The sequence below is a fragment of the Sus scrofa genome, chromosome 2, assembly GCF_054392235.1.
Source record: "Sus scrofa isolate SSC_HxYL_T2T_F1_AM1 chromosome 2, Sscrofa_HxYL_maternal_Yorkshire_Landrace_v2.0, whole genome shotgun sequence".
NCBI lineage: Eukaryota > Metazoa > Chordata > Mammalia > Artiodactyla > Suidae > Sus > Sus scrofa.
In genome coordinates this window covers 155,768,540-155,786,887 of record NC_139384.1, presented here as the reverse complement: position 1 = coordinate 155,786,887, position 18,348 = coordinate 155,768,540, and the positions used below count along the sequence as shown (strand labels likewise).

The 18,348-nt window shown below is 41.2% G+C and overlaps 1 long non-coding RNA gene across 7 annotated transcripts in view; it reads left to right on the top strand.

Moving 5' to 3' along the window:
- The window catches only part of LOC110259527 (uncharacterized), a 384,785-nt gene that overhangs the window by 276,481 nt on the left and 89,956 nt on the right, over positions 1–18,348 (top strand). For 3 of the 7 annotated variants that reach the window (XR_014838971.1, XR_014838967.1, XR_014838969.1), the window contains one exon: positions 10,855–10,931. The exons of the other annotated variants lie outside the window; for them this stretch is intronic. This is a non-coding gene — a long non-coding RNA (uncharacterized LOC110259527). The remainder of the gene's footprint in view (positions 1–10,854; positions 10,932–18,348) is intronic. 7 annotated transcript variants of the gene reach the window in all.

Sequence of the window (18,348 nt, the reverse complement as noted above, 5' to 3'; positions counted from 1 at the left end):
GGGGCCGTTGTTTGACCTACTCATTGATTTGTGTGAACCTTTCTTCCACTGTTAATGTGAATTATAGCTTGGAATTGAGGTAGTTCAAGCAAACTTTGTTAAGAGAAAAGAAAAGCTGTCAGCTGAGGTCTTAAGTTGAGCCTGAGGACTTCCTCTGGAGTAAATGGGCTGCCTGACTCCTGTCTCCATGGATCAGACTCCTCTGCCTGGCTCTCAGGACCACCAGAAAATGTCTCCTGCCAATCTGTCCAATTCTAGTCCTCAAACTTTTTGATGATCCAACAGGCAAGTCCCCACTTATCTACCTACATTCATGCTGTTGCCTTTTTTCCTCCATCCTGCTCACTTACTCAAATTTGCCTGCCAATTAATCTAACACCAGCCTTATCTCACCTTCCACACAAACTCTTACCTGATTTGTGTACTCAGGGTACAAACCTGAGTTCAAATCTCAGAGTCTCCATTTACTATGTGCCATTGAGTAAATTGTTTAACTTCTCTGAGTCTCATTTACTCATCTGTAATATTGGACTGATCAGACCAACCTCAGGAGTGGTTGTAAGGACTGGGTTAAGTCACACAGGGGCTGACATGTATCAAATGATTGTGAAATGTTATCTGTCTCTTAGGATTTCCACCAAGAGGTCATTCTTCTAAGCTGCCCTCAGAAAGGAAAATGAAGAAGTCGTAATATTTATTTGTGTGGGATCAGATAAGGTGGATATTGTCTTAGAAGACAGTCTATGGTAACCTGTCTCACAGATACCACCATCAATCCATTCTCATACTCATGTTCCTAGGCCATTCCACCATCTGAAGGTGAAATCCATTACTCCCCAACCCTTTGAATCTAGCTAGCTTCAGCAGGTTTTTTTTTTTTTTTTTTTTTTTTTTGACCGACAAAGTGCAGCAGGAGCAACATTCTGGTGCTAACAAGGAGAAGTTCCATGATGTCTTGCAGCTTCCTTCCAGGTCTCTTGAAACCCTTGCTCTTGGAGCAGTGCTTCTAGGAGAGATTGACATCATGTGATAAATCTACCTATTTTAAGACTGCTGTGTGGTTAGAGGCCCAAGTCACATGGAAAAGGCTGGGACAATAAGAAAACACAATTAAACATGTGAAGAGAGGTAGAGACACAAAGGAGCGTGGTGACCCACTCATGTGAGTCAAGACCCACCTCATAAGTGGCTCTTCCATACACAGCTACCCTAACTGAAACTCCCAGAAGAAAATAGGGAAACACTCCTTGACATTGGATTTGGCAATTAGATATGACACCACAAGCACAGACAACAAAAGCAAAAACAAGTAGGTGGGATTACATCAAATTAAAAATTTTCTGTTCAGCAAAAGACACAGCCAACAGAATGAAATGTCAACCTAGGAGAAAATATTTGCCAACAACATATCTGAGAAGGGGTTAATATCCAAAACATATAACTAACTCATACAGCACTACAGTAAAAAAAAAAAAAAAAAAAAAAAAAAAAAAAAAAAAAATTTAAAGATGGCAAAGGATCTGAATAGATATTTTTTTCCAAAGAAGACACAGCTGGCCAATAGGTATATGAAAAGGTGCTTTCAACATCACTAATCATCAGGAAAATATAAATAAAAACCGCAATGAAGTATTACCTCACACCATTAGAATGGCTATTATCAAAAAGAGAAGCAATAACAAGTTTTGGTGAGGATGTGGAGCGAAGAGAACCCTTGAATGCTCTTGGTGGGAATGTAAACTGGTGCAGCCACAATGAAAAACAGCATGACATTTGCTTAAAATAGAACTACTATGTTATCCAGTAATACCACACCTGGTTTTATATCCAAAGGAAGTGAATCATTATTTCAAAGAGATATCCTCACTGATAAGTTCATTACTGCATTATTCATAGTAGGATTTCCTACTATGTCTGTCAATAGATAAATGTGTAAAGAAAATGTGCGTAAGAAGTTCCTGTTGTGGCTCCTCAGGTTAAGGACACAACGTCGTCTCTGTGAAGATGTGGGTTCCATCCTGGCCTTGCTCAGTGGGTTAAGGATCCATCATTACCACAAGCTGCAGTGTAGGTCACAGATGCAGCTCAGATCTGATGTTATTGTGGCTGTGATGTAGGCCACAGTTACAGCTCCAGTTCGACCCCTGGTCCAGGAACATAAATATGCTGCAGGTGTGGCCATAAAAAGAAAAAATAAGGGAGTTCCTGTTGTGGCTCAGTGGTTAATGAGTCCAACTAGGAACCATGAGGTTGCAGGTTCAATCCCTGGCCTTGCTCAGTGGGTTAAGGATCCTGCGTTGCCATGAGCCGTGGTATAGTTTGCAGACACGGCTTGGATCCTGCATTGCTATGGCTCTGGCGTAGGCTGGCGGCTACAGCTGATTGGACCCCTAGCCTGGGAACCTCCATATGCCATGGGAGTGGCCCAAGAAATAAAAAGAAGAAGAAGAAGAAGAAGAAGAAGAAGAAGAAAAGAAAATATACAGAGAACCTCACACATACATCATGGAATATTATGCAGCCGTTAAAAAGGAAATGCTACCAATTGCAACAACATGGATCAACTTGGAAATCATTATGCTAAGTGATATAAGCTAGTTGTAGAAAGGCAAGTATTATATGATATCACTTATGTGTGGAATCTAAAAACATTGAATTAACAGAAGTGGAGAGTAGATGTCATTGACGGGAGCTGGAGGAATTGGGGAGATGTTGGTCAAAGGGTATAAACTTTCAGTTATAAGATGAGTAAGTCCCAGGTATTTAATGTACATCATGGTGATTAAGTTAATAATACTATATTGTAAGTTTGAAAGTTGCTAAGAGAATAAATTTTTAGTGATTTTTATCACACAAGAAAACAAATACTAACAATGTGAGATATATGTTAGTTAGCTTGGTTGTGGTTATCATTTCAAAATGTATACATATATCATTTCAAAATACATACATCAAATCATCATGTTCTATACCTTAAATATATATAATCTTTATTTGTCAATTATACCTCAGTAAAGATGGAAAAAAATTAAATCTATTTAGAAAATGAATACTATATCCAATCACTTGTGATAGAACATGTTGGAAGATGATTTGAGAAAAAGAACATATATATTTATGTATGACTGGGTCCCTTTGCTGTACAGCAGAAATTAACAGAATGTTGTAAATCAACTATAATAATTTTTTTAAATTAAAAATTAGGGAGTTCCCATCGTGGCTCAGCAGTTAACAAACCTGAATAGTATCCATTATGATGCAGGTTCAATCCCTGGCCTCACTCAGTGGGTTAAGGATCCAGTGTTGCCGTGAGCTGTGGTGTAGGTCCCAGATGTGGCTCAGATCCTGTGTTACTGTGGCTCTGGCATAGGCTGGCAGCTACAGCTCCAATTAGACCCCCAGCCTGGGAACCTCCATATGCCAAGGGTGCAGCCCTAAAAGAAGAACAAAAGAGAAAAAGACAAAAAAAATTAAAGTTTAAAAAATTTTTTTAAAGTTGAAAGAAACTACCCAACCAAATCCTACCCAAATTCCTGATCCACACAGCTATTAGCAAAATAAAATGGTTGTTTTAAGCCACTGTGTTTGGGGATTGTTTCTTATGTAACAACAGATAATAGAGGACAATCTTAGCCTCTTGAGGTTGACATAAGAAGGCTGGACAAGGCAGTGTTGCAATGAGATCTCTCTTGATGTCTGGTGTGGAAACAAACCAGGAGGAGGTACCCACTTTGGATTTGTCCCTTTTCTCCTGTTCTTATGACTGGCATGGGACTTCTCTCTTTGTTATATAAAGATGTTTTAATGCGCTGGATGACAGAATGTAAAATAGTTAAGAACAAGGCTTTGGAGTCCTACAAACATAGGTTAACAATGTAGCTATGACCCTGGACAAAGTACCTAAAATATCAGAGCTTCTGTTCCCTCATGTGTAAAATGGGATAACACTCACCTCTCAGGGTCTTGTGAAACTTGAGATAATGAACACGAGGCACTCAGCATAGACCCAGGCACAGAGCGAATGTCCAGTAGGCAGTAACCGCAATGATTCATACACTCAGATTCACTCTGGTGGTTCACCTTCTCTCTGTGACTCCACAGCAGAAAATTTTGAACTTAATACTATAGCTTTAGAAATCTGTGTTAACACTGCCAATTAATGTGTGCCACAACATCCAGGCAGTGTTTCCTTACACTGACAATACTTGTTTTCTTGGACAATGACTTTCTCCAGTTAGAACAAGGGATCTGTGTCTTTGGGAGATAACCCAGCGGATGAGGGGTTGACCTCAGAGTACTCACTTTACTGGGGTCAGGCTGTCATTTTGAGCGGAATATTCAAGGAAGAATCTCTGCTTGTTATTCACACTTCTTGCCAGATTTGCGCTGCCTCTAGGTGCACGCACATAGTAGATTGCTGTCATTATTGCCTCGTGGCGTTAGCTGGTGATTACCAGTCAAAGGACATGATAGTCTTAGACTTTTCTTGGATTGTTGCACTTTCGAGCACACGTCTGCTCTACTTCCCCGACAGCGCACTGCACCCCCCAAAGTCCACAGCCAGGGCCCAAGAGCCCCACGGTCCAGATGATCTAGTTCCTGGCATCACAGAGCCAGTGAATCTTCATTTTGGCTTATGGGTCGTTTGAGGTTAAGGAAGAAGAAATGTGCGTGTCAAAAACTTGAACGGGATATTTTTTTCTTGGAATATGGAGAATATAGGTCCCAAAGGTGGTATTCATTCATTCTACAAATATTTGATAAGGCTCGACTAAGTGCCAGGCACCATGGTAGGTGCTGAGAATATAGCAGTGAACAAGCTTGAGCTTGCACCAACAACCACAAATGATTTTTAAATAAGACAGACACTTAAAAAAATTACTTGAGGGAGTTCCCACTGTGGCTCAGCAGAAGTGAAGCTGACTAGTATTCATGAGGATACGGGTTTGATCCCTGGCCTCGCTCAGTGGGTCAAGGATCCAGCATTGCCATAAGCTGTGGTGTAGGTCGCGGATGCAGCTCGGATCCCACATTGCTGTGGCTGTGACTGGCAGCTGTAGCTTTGATTTAACCCCTAGCCTGGGAACTTCCATACGCAGGTGAGGCCATACAAAGAAAAAAATTACCCAACTAACCTTTAAATAAGTGCTATGAAGGGGAAGTATAGAAAGCTCACAATTAACCTGGGAATTAAGACTGAGGGCCAGGAATGCCTCTCTGGAAAAAGAATATGTAAGCTGTGGCTTAAAGTTTGAGTAGGAATTAGCTACGAGGAGTGTCGATCATGTGTAAAGGCAGGGACCACCCCTTTTTCTGGGTCTAGGACAAGAGTGCAAAGGGAGGGTCCAGGGCCAAAGCCCACTCTCTTCCTTTCTGCCTTCATGCTGTACTGTGAGGGGATCTATGCTTATGTGTGTGGAACCCATCCTAAGCATTCAGGCTCTTAACCTGTCACAAAGAAAACAGCCACTGAGAAGTAGGCACTCTATGACCCGGTATACACTGAAGATGGATAACTCTGGAAAGAGCCCTGCATCAGGCTCTAGAAGTTGGGTCCCAAGTAACCAACAAGTAGCCTAGAAATGGACATACACCCTGGGCTCCAGGCAGGCACATCGTCCTGCTCTGGGGACTCTTTTGTCCCTTAGTGAAAATAAAGCCAGAAAAGGGCCAGAGTGGGTCTTTGTAAAGTGCAGGTTCTGGGTAGGAGTTCTTCGTCTGCAGACTCTGTGACTTAGAAGTCTGGAGATGCATCACCGAGCCCGCCTGGGACCCCACGCAGAATTGTATCTGAGCTTCCACATGTGTGTATCTGGGTGGTATTTCACAGTTTCCCCCAGCCTTGCGAAGAAATCGGTAATGCCCCAAGTGTTAAAACCCTTGGAGTGATTAGAGGCTGTGAGATCTAATGACTCTGAGATCTCCAGGAGCTCAGAGCTTCCATGATCCCCAGACAACCTCTACTCACAAAACTGGCTCTCTCACCCATGCCTGGCTGTGAAGAACCCATGAGAATGAGGCTGGATGAGGACATAGTGGACCGCTGATTGAAATTCCCATTGTATGTCCTTTCTACGCATATGTGACTTCTAAATATTTTGGAAGCACCATAGGTCCGTCCATGAGAGAATGTCACCAGCCTTCTTCCAAAGCACTACATTTCTCAGCAGCAAGGAAAGGCTGTCGCCAAAACTTTATTACTTTCTCCCACCACCTAGAAAGAAACCATTTTAGGGAAAAAACAAAACAAAACAAAACAAAACAGGGTGTTGGCAGGGACATAAAAGAGAGTTGTGGAATCTAATATCAGGGCATCTATTTCACTTAGTCATTTTGCCGACAGAAAAAGTTTTAAGATGTCTCACTGAAGTTCCTTTTGCTGGTAGTAAATAGCATTTACCTCCATGCCTCCATTCTTTTACCAAGAGGGACTGCTTGGAGTTGTTTTCCTTGGTTTTGTCTAAAAGTAAGAGTTAAGCTTATTTTGTAAAAATTAAGAGATTGTGAGAGTTCATGTGGCTTTGGGGTTTTAGAATTGCATTGTCCTACATAGATGCTAATTCGGTGCCATAGCTAAGGATAGTGGGGGTGGGGTTCTCTGACAGTAACTTTTTCAGACCAAAGAGAATCACTCTTACAACCCTGTCTTACTCTGCCCACCACCATGGTTTATGAAGCAGGCTCTCAGGAGAGAGTTAATGTTTATTGAGTGTTTATTATGTGTCAGTCGTCTACTAAGTCCTTGACACCTGTGAACCCTGTTTCACCAATGAGAAAAGCAAAATTCAAAGTTACCTAGATGGTTAGGGGTTTGAACCCAGATCTAATTGACTCCAAAGTCTTTGCTCTCCACCACCATGGGGGTGTAAGGAAGAAAGAGGTCTTTTTTAAAGAGGCAGATTCACGCAGTTTATGTGAGCATAAATTTGTACAGTACTCGCAGTGTACGCGAGCACTCAAGAGGCAGGAAATGGGCTGATTAGTACCAGATGGGGCTCCTGAGAGAGTTTCATGTGCAGTCCTGCAGGGGGTGGACGCCAGAGTTTCTGCCTGAATGCACACCCTTGCTTCTTACTGCTCCGCCCTGCGCTGAGTCTCCTTTAGGAAACATTTGTCCAGGGCAGTATTTGGGCGTGATGACGAGGTTGCTGTTTTGTTTTGTATAGTTTTGTTTTCCTGCCCAGGCATAACAGGAAGCTATGGCTCCTGGTATTTTCACAAGAACAGACAGCCATTCTTAAGAAAGATGGACTGAAAATATCAGCTTACAAAGTTTCAAGAATCCTTTTTTTTCCCACACACCCAAAGCATATAAAGATTCCCAGGCTAGAGGTCAAATCAGGAGCTGCAGCCTCCAGCCTACACCGCAGCTACAGACATGCCAGATCCAACCTACACCACAGCTCACGGCAACCCCGGATCGTTAACCCGTGATCAAGACCAGGGATCGAATCTGCTTCCTCATGAATGCTAATCAGATTCGTTTCCACTGAGCCACAATGGAAACTCCAAGAATCCTCTTAGGGTAACATTTAACAACCATTTACTTCATAAGTCTGGAGAGAGGTGGCTTTGGGGTCATAGCTAACTATTACAGTTAACCTTGATGTCAAGCCGTTTTAGGTGCTATAAGTGCATCCACTCAGAGAATGTGCAAACAGTCCCAGGAGATGGCTACTGGTACCCCATTTTACAGATTAGGACACTGAAGCTAAGGAGGTTAAGTGGCAGTTGGCCCAAGGTCAAAGGCTAGGAAGTGGCAGAGCTGAGATTGGAAGCCAAAGCATGTTAATTTGTCGAGCCACAGTCACTTGACCACAAGATGCTTTATAATGCCTGGTCCCTGACTATATTGAAGCTAATCATTTATCTTTTCTGATGAATCACAAGATGGGGTGATTCCTGGGGAAGGTAGAAGCATGGGACCACAAAGAGACGCTTATCACTAAATCTCACTCATTTCCTTCTTTAAGAATTGCCCCCAAATATACAGAGAAAATAAGTCCCTAAATGTCTCTCTTGTCATTCGTGGAGGATGATGCTTGAGGGAAATGGTGAATGGAATCTGGGAAACTGTAGCTATTAAAATGGGCCACTTGGTCTCTGGTTTTACTTGTTCATAATGTTAAGGGCTATCACGGGTGCTAAAGCCTCAGACGAACACCAGCATCCTGCAGGCATCCCTCAAAGAAGAAAAGAAAGAGCCCCAGAAACGAAGAGCTCCCCACCCCGTCAGGTCTCCCCAGTGGCCTTCTTCCCATGTGTTTGCAAGAGAAAGCTACGGGGAGCTGTGAACATTCTCAACCCAGAATCTCATATCTTTAGTATGTCAATCTATCACCAAAAAAGTACATCTGGGTTGAATCCTTGGCAAGCCACTTCAGGGACACACAAAATGGTATTTACGTATTTTTCACGCATTTTCCGCCTAATACAATTCAGCCCTCACCGTGGACTTTTGAGTAACTGTCGTGGGACCCCTTTTCCAGAGGAGGACACTGAGGCTCAGAGAACATAATTAATGAGTTCACGGGCACAATCTAGTAAGCAGCAGACCTGAGAATAGAAACCCCATCTGTATGCCTTCAGCCAGGTCCCTACATACTCACCACCAACACTTTGTGACTTACCAGGTGCCCAGCACATATCTGAATGCATCTAGATAGCTCTACTCCATAAGTTGTGACTTTAAGATAAAGAAAACAAGATTCAGGAAGGTCACCCAGCGACCGGACCCTAACCCCAAATGAGTCTGATCACAAAGCCTTTCTCATTCCGCATGGCTCCTGTGTTGGATGTCCATGGGGGTCTCTGAGCTGTGCGGGGGAAATTGCGCCTTTTGCTGTAGCAAATATAGCACAAGGGACAACCAGTCTAGGGCCTGAGTTTTCCAGAAAATGTGGAAGGTACACAGTCTGTGCAGTGGCTCTTCACCTGAACAGTGTTTGCACAGGAATTGTTCAAGTTTTAATTTGACTTTAAATCCAATGATAAATGTATTCATTCATTCCTACTGAAAGCCAAAAAATTTACTGAGTTGGGTAGTGGTTTCATCTCACTTTTATACATGGCAAAAATATCAGCCATGTTCAACACTCCAAGTAAACAAACAACCAAAGACAAACATGTTTGCTCGAATTTTTGCAACGCAGAATCAAAAAAGCATTTGAAAAACTCCAGGGTTGACAGTGTACCATCAATCTTAAACTCTTTGCAGCAGAACTCATAACATTTTATTAGATGCTCCCAGATAGGAGCCACGCCTGGCTTCCATCATGTGCAAGATCTGACATAGTGTTTGTAACCAAACGCTGTTTATCATCATCACTCTTTTTTGTTTCTATTGACATCAGTGTAATTATGTTTACTCTTAAGGCCTCCAACATTGTCTGGAGTTGACTCCAAGGAGACTTGACAAAAGTTCTTAAAAAGATATTCTTTAGTCTATCTCAGTGAAAGCAATTTCCGCAATTTAATGATAGGACCAAAAGTTTTCCCTCCTCTCGACAGTAAGAAGTAAATAATGTGCTACTGTAAAGGGTGGGACTGGATGCCCTCGAGAATCTTTTCTAACCCCTTCGTTTCCCATTTCACTTAAAATCTGTCGTCCGTTCATTGTGCCCCACAGTGACAAGGCTGTGTTGAAACGCCCCATGAATTAACCACAGTCAAGATTGCAACTTTAAAAACTGGATTTAAAACACTATGATTTCACATAATTGGAGTTAACTGGAGAACTGATGAGCTGGTGTGACGTTGTTTCAGCTCAACCGTGTTCTCCAGTTCCTAGACAATACATGAGTAGAAAGAAAACTGACCTAATTCTCTTGAGTCCAGCAAATGTGTACTCTGTCCTAAGTAGATGCCAAAGGCTTCTTATTAATATTTCTTCACTATCCTCTCTTAAGTCAGGTGAGATTGGCATCCTTTTTTTCCAGGAATTATAAATTCCAGTTTCTACTATTCATTCAGCAGTGGAGACCAGTGATTAAAATCAAAATAAAAAGAAATACTACCTATTTGAAGTCAAGTTCATGGGTAAAACATTCGCTTATAAGGCATGACTATAATATATGTACCTATTCTGTGTTTTATACGATTTCCTAATATGTGCCTAGAGAGCAGGTGTTGTGTTTCACTAGTCCCAGCCAGTATTTCCTGTTAATACGTTAATACAAGCCCATTCCACATTGCACATTCAGGGCCAATTAATCAGATTCCTACCATGTCTGACTATTCTCTAGAACGAAGGAAAGGACCAAGCATATTGTTAGGCCTGAAGTAAACATTCTTCAAATACTGTCAATTTGGTTGCTTAATTGGACTGGAACTTGCTTCCATTCTTTCTGGAAATGAGAGTTCCAGCTAGCACAATGGGCTGGTGAATTACTAGACGTTACTAATGCTGAAATTCATTTTATAGAGGCTTTCACGAGGGCTTACCTACCTGCTAGAGATGAACTTAGGCAAAACACTACCTGCCTTAGTATTAAATTTTAAGTCCTTTAAGTTCGGGTATAGTACTATCTCTCTGTATGTGTGCATATGGGTGTATGTGTGTGTTATCATCGCAAAGTGTCTAATTTTGTTATTTAGAGTCCAGGACACCCACAGTGATAAGGAGCCAAGAACGAGGAAGGGGAAGGGAGCTTAAGAGCTGAATTGGAAAAGGTGTGGCTTATGTCCTCTAACTCTGTGCCTCTGTACGTATTGTCAATCCCTCCCCACTCTCTTGCCGCCCGCCCGCCAGTCTGTACACATTAAAGTTGCTAAAATCCACCTTAGGAAGATACAACATCTGTTACATGCTTCCTGTGTACCAGACCTTACATATATTATTCCGCTATCTTCCAGATAGCCCTCAGTGGACATGTACCAGCATCCGTATTATAGATGGGAACATGGGACATGAAGACGTGACGGCGACAGAGGTGGGTGGTAGGTCAGCATTTGAATCCAAATGCTTCCAAAGCCTGTGCCCCTCATTGTTGATCGTAAAGCCACGGAGCTTCTGAGGACCTGACCACACCTTATACTCCCTCCCTTTAGAATGACTTTTCAATCCCAAACCACAGTTCTGCACACATGACTCTGAAAATAACTTCTATTTGTTTTGCATTAGTAATTTTTGGCTTCCCAGTGTTAAAGTTTTCTAGAATAGGAGCTTGGTGCTCTGCCTTCTCTGGAGTATGGGTGGTGGGCTGTAGAGCCACCCAGCTCTAGTTCAAACCTAGACCCGCCACTCACTAGTAGTGTGATCTTGGTCAATTTACTATGACATAGTTCCTCACCTGCAGAATGGGTATCAAACATATCCTGACCATCTAGGAGGGTATTTTAGATGAGGATTAAACATATTAATACCTGAGTAGAATGGGATACAGTAAGTACATAGTGGTCGCTAACCACTATTTTTCCTTACCTAAACAGAAATGCAGTGCTGGGCACACAAAGGTTGTCGTCTCCCCAATCACTGAGTCTCTATAGACGTAAATGAGGGATTTCATCACAAGGCATTTTGGGGTCAGCTTTCTGCTGCCCACTGCATGCAGCCACCTGGCTCATTGCCTCGAATATTATGCTCAATAAGTAATTGATAAATCAGTCATTAAATGAATAAACTAACCAACCAAACAGTCACTTTTCTTACCTTCCAGCCAATTATAGTGCTCAGTGGATTTTGCTCTTCTTTAATGGATCCTTCATCTTGTACATTGTAGCTCTTCAGAGTCTACTAGTTTACTTATCTTTCAGCATTGTGGCTGAGCCCTGACTAATATAAATTTTCTCCCACCCACCCAGATATATCCTTCATCTACGGCCAGTGGAGTGTTGTCCTTGCTACATTACAAATGAAAAAAGGGAGTTATGACCATTGCATTGTGCAAACTAAACAATAGCCAGCCAAAAATATGGCTGAGTGGGAGGGACATTGAATTTATAATTTCTGTGTAAGCACTACTTAGCATTTAATTTAAAGTTCTGCTTCTCTCTGGGGTGATGTAAAGAAGATGAATGTCTGCCAAACCAGGGACATTATTCTGCAGACCTTTATTAAATATTACCTCCATGCTGCCAAGATTGCTGTGCTTCCAACAACTTCCCAAAACAGATCATTTCTTTTCAAATTATGTGAACTAGTGAAGTAGAACTCCGTGATAATGGTGAGCTTTACTGGATGTGCTGGTCCTGGTGCTGATGAGACAGGTCGAATGTTTTGATTTGGTTCACGGGAATGATGCAGATCAGTCAGCTTGCTATGTTTGTTGTCAGGTTATGAGATCAGAGGGATATTCCACTGGGAAGATTTTATCACTGTAAACAGAATTAGATACATCTCAGAGGCGGATATTCAGAAAAAGCAGTTTGTCTTAGTCTTTGCAGGAAATTGGATTCAAAGACCATAGTTGCCCATGTGTAATGAGTTGGCTTTGCTGGGAAACTGTTTATTTTCAACAGCCAACACAGTTCCTTAATTGTTTTGCTGTTAATTAGCTAAGGGTGCAGTTTAACTGTGATCAAAGTATTTAAGATGCAAGGCGTATTTAAAAGAGGAAAATGTCTAATTAGCTTCCTCTAGTGTGTAGCTCCGTTGCTTCCTAGCCAATAGGGACAACACAAAGCAGAAATCAGATGTGCTTCCTTGTTGCCTAATTCAATCATAGGGAGGGGACCGAAGATCCTCTTTGGGTTATTAAATGACAATTACAGAAGCTGAGGAATGTATACATGCAAGCAAAGACACAGGTGGGGGAAAGTTTGATGCAGAATGAGAAAGGATTTTTATATAAGGCTGGCTTCTTAAGAAACCTAAATTTGCACTTGCAAATAATTTTCCCCAGATGGTAAGAGAATCACTGAATATTCTCCTCCCCCACATTTTTGGTTGAGAGATAAAGACAAGGATAAAAATCATAGTCATTAATTACATTAAGGAAGTGTCCTTGATAGGGATGTGAGAGAGAGAGAGCAGAAAAGAGAGAGACAGAAAATTAATGAATCACCCTGCGTATTTTATTGAAGTGGGGGAAAAAAAAGAAACAGCCTTCATGTGCTGGAGCTGAAAAACTCTGCAGGCTACCAGGCTACTGTTTCTCCTTGGTCTCCTCAACGAATTTTCCAAAATTACTCTTTCCTCTTTCATAATATCCCACATTGGAAATCATAAGATAATTATTACATCTATGAAAATTAGCACATATCTACCTTGGCAGAAACCAGACAGTGTTTCTTTTAAAAAATGGATAAAGTTGAGTTTCAGTAAACAAATGCATAGCTCATATGGAATAAGGTCTTCACAGTACATTAGGTTTGGACATGTGGAGTCAATGGTTTGAATGCTTATTCAGCAATTTGCTCTTGGGGCAGGATCATGTCTGCCCTGTTTTCTGCTTTGTCTCCAGTTCCGAGCAAAATGCATGGCTTGAGGTACAAAGGCTATAAGCCCTGTCAAATGGATAAGTATTTTATGAATGAATGAATAAAATAATTTAGAGGTCAGATTAAATACTCAAATCTGTTTTTTTTTTAATGATTAAAAATAGTAATTGAAGTTCCTGGTGGCCTGGAGGTGAAGGACTTGGCATTGTCACTGTGGTGGCTTAGGTCACTGCTGTGGCCTGGGTTCAGTCCCTGGCCCTGGAACTTGCACGTGATGCAGGCACAGCCAAGAGTATAAAAGAAAATAGAAAGTGTAGTTAAGGCTAACATTTGCTGAACATGTACTTTGTCTCGTGCTCTGTGCTAAGAGCTTTACCCACGCCATTTCCCTAGTCAGCCTGGTACGTTCTTGGTCTAATTTAACCCAGAACCTCTTGATAGTAAGACGATAAGCCCTATAGGACAGGAAGAACAGATGGCAGGGGAACGTCTTTGTCCCTAAGAGGCATTTTTTAAAGTCATTTGATAAAAGAATGTATCAACTACTTGCCCTATGCCAGACGTGGTGCTAGGACTGAGCAGTGAACTAAGACTCAACTTCTGCCTGCATGCCTTGCAGAGCTCCTGGTCTGTAAGGGAGGACCACAAACAAATAATGTTTGTTAATTGTTCACTAACAGTGACACCACCCCGGTCATCTAGATAGCGTGGTATCGGGGAAGCCACAGGCACATGGATTGATGGAACAGGATCAAGACTCCAGAAAAGGTCCACAGAAACATGGCCACTTTATTTATTTATTTATTATTTTCCTAGAGTCGATTTACAATGTTCTGTCAATTTCTATTTTGGAACAATTTGAGATTTATAGAGAAGTTGCCAAGATAATACAGAATTCACATATACCTCTCTTCAATATTCCCTTAATGTTAACGTCTGACACTGCCACAGTCCGTTTTGCAAAACTAGGAAATTAACATCGGTGCAGTGCTCTTCACTAAACTCTAGACTTTGGTTTCACAAAAGTTTTTCCATTCGTATCTTTTTGGTTTCCCATGATTTAACCCAAGATACCACATTGCAGTTGGCCAGTTCATTTTTGCCAAAGGTGCAAAAGCAATTAAATAGAAAGAGAATAGTCTTTTCAACAAATGGCCCTGGAACAATTTGTGTTTACATATATGAAAGAAGAAATTCTACACTTCATCTGAAAACTTAAAATGAATCATAGATCCACTTATATTGATCTGCATGTAAAATGTAGACCGACAAAACTTTCAAAAGAAAACATTTGAGAAAAATCGTCATGACCTGGGGTTAGGCCAAGAGATCTTAGAAATAATACTGAAAGCAATCTCCATAAAAGAAAACACTTGGAGTTCATCAATATTAGAAATTTTTGTTTGCGAAGGATACTGTCAAGGGAATGAAAAAACAAGAGATGGACTGGGAGAAAATATTTGCAAACAATATATTCAAAATGTCTTCTGTCCAGAATAAGCAAAGAAATTTCACAATTCGATAGTAAGAAAACAATCCACCCAATTAAAAACTGAACAGAAGCCTTGATCGGACTCTCTTTACAAAGAGAGTAAAATGGATTGGCCAAAAAGCAAAAGAAGTTCAGCATCATTAGCCACTGGGCTGTGCAAATTAGTGACACGGTGAAATACCACTTAGAATGGCGTGTACCCCTTAGGAATACTCAACTCATTAAAAGGGCTAAACTCACTGACAATACTAAGTGTTGACATGCCGATGATAATACAAAATAGTACAGCCACATTGAAAAAAAAAAAAAAAACAGTGTGGAATCTTATCACAAAGCTGAAAGTACACTTATTGTAATGACCCAGCACCCCCACACCTGGGTACTTATCACACATCACGGGTTGGCAAATCGTGACTCCTTATTCCTATAAATAAGGTTTTACTGGAACACAGCCGTACTTCCTCCTTTTGTATTGTCTATGGCTAATTTACAGCAAAGACTTCATGGCCCACAAAGCTAAATTATACTGTCTGGCCACATACAGAAAAAGATGATTGTCCCCTGCCCTAGAGAAATGAAAATATATGTCTACTCAAAAACCTGTACACAGTTTTTACTGCAGCTCGATTCATGATCACTAAAAACTTGAAAGAGCCCAAATGTCCTTCGACAGATAAATGGCTCAACAAACTGTGTTCTAATCATTCAATGGGAATATTTGGAAGGAACGGTATTTAAAAGGAACAGGCTATTCATATGGGCAACAACTTGGAGCCCCTCAAAGGCACGATAGTGCATGAAATAAATATGTTTCAAAAGACTACTTACTGTCTCATTCATTTATACAACATTTTTGCAAAAACAAAATGCTAGTAATGGAGAGCAGTGCAGTCATCACCATGGGTTATGGATGGCAGAGCAAATGATCACACGGGGAAAGCTTGCGGAAGTTCGATGGGTTGATAGAACTTTCTACATTTTAACCATAGTGGCGACTTCTTAAATCTGTGCGTGTCAAAATTCATCAAACTGTACCCCCCAAAATGTCAATTTCACTGTATATTAATTTTAAGATTTTTTAAAATCAAAAATTACAAGTAAAGCTACCTGTCCAAGGCCACTCAACTAGCCAGAAGTGGACTTTTAACGCAAGGCACCCAGAAGGGTTAAGTTATTTGCTTGGTATTGCATTCTGAACATGTCATCACGGCTGTGTTGAAATTTGGGTGACCCTGTTTGCTTGGGCGTGGGTACCTACTGAGCATTACACCTGGGGCTGAAGCTCCTTGCCTGTTCTCTAGTGTGTGAAGTATCTGGCTCCTTCATTCCATTCCTTTTTGTGATTTGGGGCAGAGACTCGAGGCTTGGGCAGAGACCAGCCAGCTTCCAGGGTACCTTCAGCATTATCATCATCACACTGATCAGATCCTGCATTTTCCTGTCCTTTATAGTTTTTAGTAGCTCTGTTTTACTTGAATGTCACAATTACCAAGAAAAGAGATAGGTTTGGCAAGAATTACTTACCACATTTTATAACTAAAAAAAGAAAAAAAGGAAAAAAACCCCAAACTCAGAGACTTAGCCAGATTCAGGAATTTCCCCAAGGTTGCAATGTAACATAAGATAGAGGGTGTTTAGACATTAAGACAGCTGCCTCCCAGCACACACTGCTTTCGCACTACTTAGCCTTTTATTCAGATCATTTTTGACCTTTGCTGAAACCTCTTCTGGTTCAGATTGTTGAACTGTGGGATTAAGGCATTTACAGAGCTGTGGTGTGAAACGTAGCTTAGAATGAAGCCTCCTTGATAAATGAACATGTTTTGAGATCATCAGCCTGTCTGCCTGTTTTCTGAGATCCACTGAGGCCGTAGTTCAGGAGGCTTACCCATCCACTGAAGCCATACTAGAGTTTTATCCTCTGAAACTCACCCTCCCCTTACTTAGATTCTTCCCTCAGCAAACACAGACCACGGCAAGTAAACTTACTACGACCCGTCATTCTGGAAGAAGAAAGTTGCGCCGTCCAGGTAAATGTCTCTGGCTGCTTAGGTATCTTTTAATAAAAACCTTCTTTCAGGCTCATGGGATTACTAACCTTGACTTCCCAGTGTTATTAGTCCCTTTCCCCCAAAGGATCTTAGAGATTTTCCTCAAGTGTTCAAATCTTGGATAAGAAAGCATATATTCCTTACACACCGAACCACAGACAGTGAAAGGGTACACATTATTTGGAGGCAAAAAAAAAAAAAAAAAAAAAAAAGACTATTTGACCATCACTTAAGCTGACACAAATGATTTTTACTTTAAAGAGAAGGTAAGACACAGGAGAGCCTAGTGTCATCAAGAGGCTAATGGGTGGATCTGATGAACAAGTCTGAAGGACTGTCATCAATTGCATTTCTTCCCTTTTCAACGTACCCTCTTTTCACTTTGCATGTACCTTAGAGAAGGCTGTGCAGATAAGGAGGCAATGGTGCAGGGAGAGTAATGGTAGTATGCCTTTGAGGGAGCAGCTTTGCTCTAAAGAGAGGCTGGCACAACCAAGGGATGTGTGCTTAGTGAGCCAGACTGTAATTCTGTTAGCTTGCTGCTGTCTGTAAAAGTGTGAAATGTTTGCAGCTTCCCCCAGGCAGGTGACTCAGAGCCTTCTACATCGAGGGCCAGATCTGACTGAAATATCACTCTTGTGTAACAAGATTATTGTTGCTGAGTCAAAAGGAGGCATGATGCTGTGTGTACATTATCACCGTTCTCCTGCATACTTCTTTACTGCGGTGTTTATTTGTTCGCATGCATAGTTTCCTACCCAGCCTTCGTTCTCTGGTGGCATTTACTGTAGTGTTGAAAGAGACTGGTTCATGATTTCTGGCTCTTGTGACTTTGATTCCAATTACTCACCCTTAAGGACCCCTTTCCAGTTATTGCTATAGGTGGAACCAGAGAAGAATAACACACAACATGATCTCTGGTTTTAATTTAATGGCAACTACAGTCTCTTTCCCTATTCAATTATTTTTCTTGGATATGATTCCAGAATGCCTAGTTACAGGGAGAAACCACCACCAAATTAACATAATATCAAGTTTGTATTAATGTACTGGGATGGCATTTAGTGCTGTAAAATCTTGTTACTGTGACTTACAGTGAGGCATAGGAGAAGGAACACGTATTCACTAGCTATTGTAAATGACATGGAGGCAGAAATGTAATTTGTATAAATATATAAAATTTGCTCTATGCATGTATAAACATGCACACAAGGCTTGCTCTGGGGGAAATGAGACCCCTTCTATGTGCTCATTCACTCAGACAACCAACATAAGAGCACAGTCTGATTAAGATGATTCTGTGCAGTTGGACATGGCAAGGGAGCAGCTGCAAGTTGTAGAAATTTAGCAAGTTGCTCAAGATCTAAAGTGCAGTTTTTCCCACAACAAGCACCTTTCTGAGCATCTATTATGTACCAGACATTG